Source organism: Mus pahari, chromosome X (assembly GCF_900095145.1).
Source record: "Mus pahari chromosome X, PAHARI_EIJ_v1.1, whole genome shotgun sequence".
Taxonomy (NCBI): domain Eukaryota; kingdom Metazoa; phylum Chordata; class Mammalia; order Rodentia; family Muridae; genus Mus; species Mus pahari.
Genome location: NC_034613.1, coordinates 98,704,909 through 98,716,202, shown reverse-complemented (window position 1 = coordinate 98,716,202; position 11,294 = coordinate 98,704,909).

The window sequence follows — 11,294 nt, the reverse complement described above, 5'->3', positions numbered from 1 at the left end:
AGGGAAGGACCTAGGTGGGATAGGAGAGGCAGAGAGAACATGGGGGCAGGATTAGGTATGGAGTGGAGACAGGAGAGAATCCCCAGAGGGCTCAGAAGAATGAATGGAAATATACTGCTGCAGGAGGGGGGTGCAAGGGGAACCTTTAGAAAGTCCCAGAGATGTGGAATGTGAGAGGCTCCCAGAACTCAATGGGGATAAGCCCAGCTGAAATATCCACAGTTAGGAGATGGAACCAGAAGAGACCGCCTCCAGTAGATAGACAGGGAGCCCAGTGGAGGGAAGGGTTCACCAACCTCCCCTGAAAGTTTTTGACCCACAATTGTTCCTGACAAAAAGAAATATAGGGACTAAAACCGAGCAGAGATTGAAGGAAAGGCCATCCAATGACACACCAACCTGGAATTTATTCTGTTGGAGGACACCAAACCCTGACACTACTACTGATACCATGTTGTGCTTGCAGACAGGAGCCCAGCATGACTGTCCTCTGAGAAGCTTGACTAGCAGCTGACTGGCACAGATGCAGATACTTACAACCAACCATGGGACTTGGGTCAGGGACCCCTATGTAAGAGTTAGGGGAAGGATTGAAAGAGCTGAAAAGGATGGCAACCATATAGGAAGACCAACAGTATCAACTAACCTGGACCCCTGGGAGCTCCCTGAGAGTAAGTCACCAACCAAGGAGCATACATTGGCTAGTCTGTGGCCCTGGCACATACGTAGCAGAAGACTGCCTTGTCTGGCTTCAGTGAGAGAGGATTCGCCTAATCCTGTAGAGTCTTGATGTATGAGGGGAGGGGGAAGAGTAGGGAGGGGTGAGTTGGAGGGTAGGTAGGTGTGTGGGGTAAGGGGGTGGGCAGGTGGGAGATGGGGTGGGGAGCATCCTCTCAAAGGCAAAGGGGAGAGGAATGGTGAGAAGAATTCGTAGAGGGGTTACTGGGAAGGGGGCAACATTTGGAATATAAACAAATGAAACAATAAAAATCAAACAACAAATAGCACTTTTAAAAACACATTAGTCAAAAAAAAACTATTATGGAACTTTATGGATTTTGAAAGAAGAAAACTGAAAACACATTCAGAATATATTAGAAGATGGTGTATTAATATTTCAAGGAAAATGGAGAAAAGAGGAAAATTACAACATTCCTATAATTGAGAATGAAATATATATAGCTGAAATCAATTGCATTCGCCTCTATTATGAGAAAGTAGAAAAAGAATATCAATCAATACCTTAAAAAGAAGTATAATTATATACATAATAAGAAGAATTAAGAGGAGGAGTTAGATGGGAGTTTGGTGGAAATTATGCAAATATACTATTCATGTATAAAAATCTCAAAGTAAGTATGAAACATAGAAAAGACTCAGCAACAAAAATGACTATAATAAAAATATTACTGTTGACATCATGAGAAAGAAAAAAATCAAAGAAAGTAGCAAAGAAACAAACAGAGAACAAAAAATGTGTCATTTTTAGTTATTTTATATTCTTTTAGGACACAACATCACATAATAAAGAAATACTATATTTGCATATTTTAACATATGAAAGGGATAATCAACAATATTAACAGCTATAGCTGTAGAGTAATTTAAGAATTTAAATGTGAAGGAAACTTACTTTAGAATAAACAGATAACTTAAATTGACTAGTATGATTTAAATAAAGTATTTTGGCTAAAATTCCTTCCATAAAGTACCCAGAAGTACTGATCTCTTGCTAGCAAAATTTACCATACATTTGATCAAGAAATGTACAAATGTGTGTTCCAACTCCTGAGTATAACTAAAAATGAAAGTATACATTTCAACTCATTGTAAGTGGCCAGAATTCCAATATGTACATTATGCTAAAATGAGACAAAGATTTGTAAACTAAAAAAGAATATCTCTCAAAAGTATTTATGTCAAATTAAAATGAAAGGACAATGTATTCAAAAATAAGAATAAAAGATGGAAAAGTAAATTTCATCTCATTGAAGTGGGGGAGGAAATAATGCACAAGCCAGAGGCATGGGAGACACCAAGAGAATATGGACCACTGAATCAACTAAGCAGGGCTCATATTGGCTTACAGAGACTGGAAGCAGTAAGCATGGGACCTGCGTGGTTGTGCAACAGGTCCTCTACTTATATGTTATCACTGTTAGCTTGGTAATTTGTAGGACAATGTATTATTTCTGACTCTTTTGCCTGCTTTTGAAACTCTTTTCCTACTATTGGGTTGCCTTGTCCAGCTTCATTCAATAAGAGAGCTTTTCTTACTGCACATCATTTAGTTGCATTTGGTTGTTTTCTCTTGGATGCCTGCTCCTTTCTGAAGAGAAAGGGACTATGTCTGAGGGAAAAGGGAGGTGGGGTTGATTGGAAGGAGTGAAGGGAGAGAAACTGTGGTCATGATGTATTTTATAAGAGAAGAATCTATTTTCAATTAAAAAAAATAAAATAAAATAAAGGAGTACCAGACAACAGAGACTAACAAATAAAAAGCCCAGTGTCAGAAATGGGTTACTTATTTGGAAGTTGTTCCCTTGAGTTCCCACAGATTTCCAAACTATACAGACTACTCTCCAGATTTTCTTATTAAAATGTTACTGCTGAAAATGCAACATATTTGAGAACACTGGGAAATCAAGCAGGTATTGACACTGAAGATTCATTTTTAAGTAGCTTTTGTGCTGCTGGAAGATGCTATGCAAGCTACCAGAGTGGGAAAAGTAATTATTAATCTTAGCCCACTGAGCACCCTGTTAACTAAAATATTGACTTGGAAGACATGACCTCTTGTAAAATACAGGTATAAACAACATGAAAGCAACCAAACAACTTCTGATTGTGTTTTATTCCCATTCCACAAGATTATATCAAAATTTTATAGACAGGTCATAGGACCTGTCTATACTATTTTAGTATATGGATAATATTGCTTCCATTTCATCCAGTTTGATGGGGAGCATTTCCTCTAAATTTTTTGTTTGAATTGCTGAGTTTTTTATTTCAAGTTTTACTTTTGCTTTTATTTCAGAGGTTCTGTCTTTGTTAAATTGTATTGTCATATCATGTATTGTTTGCATTATTTACCTCTGTATTTATGTATTTTTGGTCTTCATTCTGGCATTTATTTATATCCTATGATTTCTTATCATGTTTATTATTGTTTTATCAAAAATCATTGCCTTTTATAACATCTACTTCACTTCCTGGCAAAGTACTATGGAAGTACTTACTTTTGGTGGAGACTTATTATTTTAGTCATAATTCTGCATTTGTGACAGAATCTAGTCCTCTAGAGTTAGGTCATTGGCACTGTGATTTTGTTTTATTGGTTTGTTTGTTTGGTTTTGGTTTTGGTTTTGGTTTTGGTTCCGACATGGAAATCTTTTCTGTTGTTGTTGTTAAGCTGATGTTTGAAGGTATGCTTCCTGTTATCCCAACTTGCTGGATGGTTGATCAGCTGTATCAGCGTTAAGTGATGAAGTTTAAATTGGTTTTAGAAGTAGCCCAAGCTCATAGGAAGCTAACTAAGGGTTCTAAGAGCAGGAGAAGACCTATAGAGCTAGAAGATTCTTACAGCCAACACCGAGGGGTCTGAAGAAGGTGATAGCACTTTTCCTCAAGTAACAGGTACAGGTGAAGTTGATGATAAAAGCCTGGGATTTCCTATCTTAAAAGAAGGACTGGAAATGTGAAGACAGATGACAGGAATAGCTCATGTGTCACAGATATCCTGGAGTTGTTGGTATGGATTTCTTCATTCTCATGAGAGGGATGGTCATTATATCCAGGTGATAGTTGCAGTTGGTATTGGGCATCTGGTGTCTGCCTTGATAAGGAACCAGCTGTGTGCAGCAAGAATAAATGCAATTGGCACAATTGGTGGAATTGAATAGAGGAACTATTTCATTCACTCCCTAATAAAATATTGTGATATTACTATTAGAAAGTTTATCAATAAAACTGTGACTATATGTAGCCATTATTTTCTTCGTGGGATAAAACAATTGTATGTACAACCTATATTGTCATCAAGCAGTAGGGTCTTATCATAATGTTCTGGATGATAAGCAAAAGCAGTGGGAATAACCTGATACTGTTTGCAGGTCTATGGGTTCTCACTGCTCAAAAACTGAAAAAGACATAACTTATGCCTGGAACTGGACTTTCCATTTGTCATTGACATTTATCTTATATGGACATTGTTGTCCTGTTAAAAGGTAAATTTATTTAAACTTACTATTTATAAAAGTCTCTTAAGGAAACTTATAAAATACTATGTGTCAACATATATTTTTTGGAAAGGTCTTTATATTTACTCCTAACTATTCTTCCTTCTCTACCCTACCCTTCAATCTCATACTTCAGTATAATGCTTCCTATTCAATTATTCCTTTAACATAATTTTACCACTGTATTTGTCTTCCCTCCCTCAACGGCTCTTTCCCGTGGCCTTAGAAAAACCCTGATCTTTATGCATATTTACTTCATGATAAGATGCATATCTAAAGACTCAATTCTAGCATCCACAGATAAAAGAAAACGTGAAATTTGTCTTTCTGGGAAAGGGTTATCTTACTCAGAAATACTGTTTCCAGCTCAATCTAGTGACCAATGAATTTGGTTTTTCTTAATAATGGAATTATATTCTATTATGCACATATACCATGGTTTCATTATCTTTTCATCAATTATTGGACATCTAGACTATTTCCATTTCCTGACTACTTTGAGTAAAACACTAAACAATATAAATGATCAGGTATTTCTAGAGTAGAATAGGCAGTCATTTGGGTATGTGCCTAGGACTAATCTAACTCTATAATATGGTAGATCTACTTTTAGCTTTTTGTGAACCTCTATACTTATTACTATAATGGCTGAACAGATTTGAATTCCTGCAAACATTGAATAGTGTTCCCATTTCCCCACATTCACAAAAGCCTTTTTCCAAATCTTCGCCACACTGACTGAAGTAAGACGAAATCTAAGAGATGCTTTAATTTGCATTAATTTAATTAATGGTTTAGGATGTTTGTTTTTTTGTTGTTGTTGATGTTGAACACTTGTAAAAATTGTTTCATCCATTTGCATTTTATATTTTGAGAAATTTCTATTTAGTTTAATATCCCATATTTAATTGTATTATTTTCTGTCCTTTATGTTTTTAATTCCTTATATATTCTAGATATTTATCATCTCCCAGATAAACAGCTGCTAAAGGTATTTTTTCCCATTCAGTAAGCTGTCTCTTACTTGAACTTTTAAAAATAATGTTGACGTGAACAAAAGCCTGCATTTAACTTTTTAATATAAACTTTCTTTAATTTATTAAGGAAATAAGATAGCTGGATTATAAGGTAGTTCTATTTTTAATATTTTACACAGATTCTATGTTGTTATCTCTATCAAAAATACATTTAATTCTCGGTGAACAATTGGTCCTCTTTCATCACCATGCTGGACAAAAATGGATATCCATTGGACAAATTTTTAATGATAGAAATTCATTCAGGTGCAATTTGTAATTTAAGAGAAAATTTTATTTTAACCAGTTAACCAAATGTCTGGAAATGCTTGTCATCACAGACTTTCCTTTCCCTTGTAAATGGCTCATTTTTCAGTGATAAGGGAAACAAAATGTAAGTGATATTCTTACCCTTCTTGTGTAGTTATACTTCACTGTTTATTTTCTTTTTACATTTATTTTTTTTAAATTTTTTTCAATAGACATATTTTGATAATACTTTTTCCCCTTCCTAAGCTCCTCATAAGCCATCCCTTACCCTGCTACCATCTTAACTTTTTGTTTTTTCCTCTCTCTTTAAAAAAAAAAATCAAACTAAACAAACCAAAAGAACAAACAATGACAAAGTAAACCAAACTAACTAAGCAATCAAACAAATTTAAAAAGCACACACACATACACAAAATGACCCCTGAATCTGTTTTGTGTTGGTCAACTACTTCTGAGCATGAGGCATCTTGTGAAGTGGGTTTGATATACCCTGTGTCACTTAATTGGAGAAAACTTATTTTTCCTCTCTCAAAGGTATTAGTTGCAAATAGTTTCCTGGTTAGTGGTGGTACTCTGTGTCCACCTCTCCTTTTTCTGTGTCAGAATTGTATCTGGCTTAAACTTGTATAGCTCTGTCTGTTCACATGTTCCCCAGTCCTATCATCTCTGGAAGACACTGCTTTCTTAGAGTCATACACCACCTCTGGCTCTTACAATATTTCTATCTTCTCTTTCACATTTATTCCTGAGTCCTGGGGGAGTGGGGCTTGATAAAGCAATCCCTGTTCAGTGCTATGTTTCAAAGTCCATCCCCCTGCTCTCTCCACATTGTCCAATTCTGAGTCACTAGGTCAATTATCATCTAAATGAAAATGCTACTCTAGTGAGAGGTGAGCACTAACTAATGTTGGGCTAAATTAATTTTTGTCCACTTGACTTAAGGTAGCATTATATGAGAGGAGAAAGGAAATGTCTCCATAAAATCAAGCTGCAGGCAAGTCTGGAGTTGGGGTGCATTTTCTTAATTTGTGGTTAATGTGAGAGGTCCTAGCCCACTATGGACAGGACCTAATACACCCCAAGCTGGCAGTCCTGGGTGTGATAAGAAAGAAGTTTTGGAATGTTGTGAGAAGAAAAATAGTAAGCACCACATTGTCATGACCTCTGCATCAGTTCCTGCCACAAGGTTCCTGCCAGGCTTGAGTTCTTGTTCTGATTTCTTTCAGTGATGAAAAGTGATATGGAAGTGTAAGCCAAATAATCATCTCCTTTCCAAGGTGCTTTTGGTTTTGTTTTTACATCACAACAATGGTAACCATAACTAAGACATATGGGCATAGCAGTCTGTCATTAGGAATCCCTTTACTGTTATGTCATCCTTTTAATAGAATAATATTACCAGACATTCCTCTACACTTCATGACCTACATAGCCTTGTGCTCTTAGTCACTGCAGTACTACTAGGTATGGGTTGCATCTAAGGGAATATGCCCCCAAGACAATAAAACAGTGGTTGGTCACTCCCATAGCATTGAAGCTATGGGTGTGCATAAAATGCAGGAGGATCACTATTGTAGGTTGCAGTGTTTGAAGCTGGGTGATACTGGTAATTATTTTTCTCGTCAATAGTGGACATAGTGCCTTCCATAACCATAAATGCTAGTCAGCAGGGGTACCTCTAGGATTGCACATGTTCAATCTATGTTCAATGATATAAGTGGTGTCTTCAGTACCAGGGCCTCATTATCACAGTGTGAAGAATAACATATAGTCTTGGAAATAGCCTATAGTGTTGTACAAAAGTCTCAGAGTATCTTGGAATAATTCTTACAGACCAAATAAAAAACTTCTACAATAAAAATTTAAGACACTTAGAAAAAGTCAAGGAAATATCTGAAAATGGAATACTATCCCATTTTCATGGTTCAATATGGCTAAAATTGTGAAAATAACTATCCTGGCAAAAGAATACTAAAGATTAAATGTAATCACCATCAATATACAAGACATTTTTTCACAAAATTAAAATATAATCTTAAATTTCACATGGAAACACAAATAACCCAGAATAGCTAAAGCAATTCTGAATAATTAAAGAACTGATGGAGTTATTAACACCCCAGATTTTAAGCAATATTACAAAGCTATACTAATAACAAAAAGCATGGTGTTGACCTACGATAGGCCCATTGGTCAATGAAATAGAATTGAAGACATGAACACATCTTCCACACACCTACAGACTCCTGATTTTTAGAAATAATCAAAAAATATACAATGGAGAAAAGACAGCATATGCAACAAATACTACAAGTTGAAATGGCTATGGGAAAAATAGACATATCCATCACCCAGCACAAAACTCAAACTCAAATGCATCAAAGACCTCAACACTAGATACAGTGAATATGATAGAATAGAAAGTAAGGAATAGGATTGACCTCATTGTCGCAGTAAATGACTTTCTGTGTACCACATCCATAATGCAGACATTATGATCAACAATGAATAAATGTGATCTCATGAAGTTAGGAAGCTTTTGTACAGCAAAGGACGCTATCATTTAAGCAAAGTGGCAACCTACAGGGTACAAAAATGTCTTTATTAATTATATATCTGACAGAATACTAGTATCTAGAATATATAAAAACATCAAAAGCTGAAATCAAGGAAAGAAATAACCCAACTTAAAATGGGGTATAGTATTAAACAGAAAGTTTTCAAAAGATGAACCACAAATGGTTGAGACATACTTTTTTAAAAGTTCGAAGTTCTTAGCCATTAGGAAAAGCAAAATAAACTTATAAAAGATTGTATCTTATCCCAGTCAGAATGGGCACATTAGTAAATCAAAATTATTAATCCTGGTAAAAACTAAGGGAAAGAGGAACACTTTTTCATTGCTGATTAGATATAAACTTTTCCCCATTCTGGAAAAATCAGTGTAAAGTTTCTTTGAAAGGCTATAAATTGATTTGCTGGTATATGCATCTAAACCACTATTGGATATTTACCCAACAGACTTTATATCTTTCTACAAATATATTTGATCAACAATGTTCATTCCATACTATTCTATTTTTTAATAGATATTTTCTTTATTTACATTTCAAATGTTATCCCCTTTCCTAGTTTCCCCTCTGAAAATCTCCTATCCTCTCCCCCTATCCCTGCTCCCCAACCCATTCACTCACACCTCCTGGCCCTGGCATTCCCCTATACTGGGGCATAGAACCTTCACAGGACCAAGGGCCTGCTCCCATTGATGAGTGACTAGGCCATCCTCTGCTACATATGCAGCTAGAGTCATGAGTCCCTGCATGTGTTTTCTTTGATTAGTGGTTTAGTCCCAGGAAGCTCTGGGTTTACTGGTTAGTTCATATTGATGTTCCTCCTAGGGGACTGCAAGCGCCTTCAGCTCCTTGGGTACTACAGCTTCTTCATTGGGTACCCTGTGCTCCATCTAATGGATGACTGTGAGCATCCACTTCTGTATTAGGCAGTGGCAGAGCCTCTCAGGAGACAGCTACAAGTTCAGAGCAGAGATTGAATGAACGATCATCCAAAAACTGCCCCACCTGGGGATCTATCCCATAAATAACCACCAAACCCAGACACTATTGCAGATGCTAACAAGAGCTTGCTGACAGGAGCCTGATTCCATACTATTCTTAATAGCCAGAAATTGGAAACAACCTAGCTTTCCAATACTGATGAATAAATAATGAAAATATGGTATATTTATACAGGAAAGCATTATTCGGCTGTTTAGAAAAATGAAATTTGCAGGTAAATTAATGAAGCTGCAAACGTGAGTGAAGCAATCCGGGCCCAGAAATGCAAAGATTGCCTGGTTTTCTTGTATATATGGATGCTAGCTTTTAAACATTAGATATGTGTGTTTCAATCTGAATACCCATTGAGGTTAGGTAACTTATAAAGGACCAGTAGGAAGGTTTGACCTTCTAAAGAAGAGGAAATAGAATATAATCTTATAAAGGAGAAATGAATAGGCATATTAAACAAGGAGTAGAATTGGAGAACATGATAAAAGTGAGAATAGGGAGAGGGACAACTTACACTAAAGAGCTTTAAAAAAGTCATATGCAAAGCTACTATGGAAGAAACTTCCTAATACATATACAGATGAAAGTAAACATTCACCATGTAACGATTGAGACAATGCCCCATCTTATGCTAGCCCCAAAAAATCTATGGTTCCAGGAATAGGTTACACCTCACTAAATTGTTGAGATTTTCATTCACTTTGTTGCTGCTGATTTTTAAGTAGGCTGACAAGCAATCTGTATTTTTATTATTATTATTGATTTATATGACTTTAGCAAGAAAGAACACAAAAATCCATTCTGTCTCTTATTGACATCTCTGCCACCTGCCCTCAATTTAAATTTTCTTGTTCTCCTAGGAGACTTATATATTCTTTTCCTGTATTTAAAATAATCCATGAATAATGTTGTACTTGAAAATTATAAGAGCCCTCTAATCTGATTTTTAAACTGAAAGCTGATGCTAGGGTGAAGCACTTCAACTGAGATTCAGGAAATTCATTGTAATGTTAACTTCTTTTTTGTCATTTATATGGCATTTAACCAATGATGTCATATCTGTAGACTAATGCTTCTTTATATGCTAAATTTAAGGAGCATGCAGCATTTCACAAAGATGTTATCTGTATTTAAAATTCATTATCATAACATAATATAAAATTAGTTATACAGTTGTACAAAATTTAAAAATAAATATTTCCTGCTTTGTATAAAAAAGAGAAAATTAGTTTTGTAATACAAAGTATCTTGGGAATAGAACTATGTAAAATAAGAACATGTGTACTTTACTATTTCAAGAATTTTATCCTGTACAGTATAAAATATAGGCTATTTTTATAAATTTATCCTGTAGATAAATATATTAAATTATTTTCAATTTGTATTAGATATTTTCTTCATTTGCATTTCAAATGCTATCCCAAAAGTCCCCTATACCCTCCCCTGATCCTGCTCCCCAACCCACCAACTCCTGCTTCCTGGCCCTGGTATTCCCCTGTACTGGGGCATATATTCTTCGCAAGACCAAGTACCTCTCCTCCCATTGATGGCCTATTAGGCAATCCTCTGCTACATAGGCAACTAGAGACACAAGCTCGAGGGGATACTGGTTAGTTCATATTGTTGTTCCTCCTACAGGATTGCAGACCCCTTTAGCTCCTTAGGTATTTTCTCTTGCTCCTTCTTACAATAGATGACTGTGAGCATTCACTTCTGTATTTGCCAGGCACTGGCATAGCCTCATAAGAGACAGCTATATCAGAGTCCTGTCAGCAAAATCTTGCTGGCATGTGCAATAGTGTCTGGGTTTGGTGGTTGTTTATGGGATGGATCCCTGGGTGGGGCAGTCTCTGGAGGGTCTTTCCTTCCATCTCTTCTCTGAGCTTTGTCTCTGTAACTCCTTCCATGGGTATCTTGTTACCTATTCTAAGAAGGAATGCAGTATTAAATTCTTTCGTGATGTGGTAACTGTCATTTTATCTTCAATATATAACGATTTCTCTAGCATATGAAGTAGAACAACTTCATAAACATTTGATAGTAAATGTATAGATATGAGTTTCTATCTCAGCAAGTGTGTTTTGGCAACATATGTATTTGAGGAGAGAAGAAATTTCTTGTAATTAAGCATGAATTTCCTTCTCAAAAATATGTAATAGCTCTCTCTCTCTCTCTCTCTCTCTCTCTCTCTCTCTCTCTCTCTC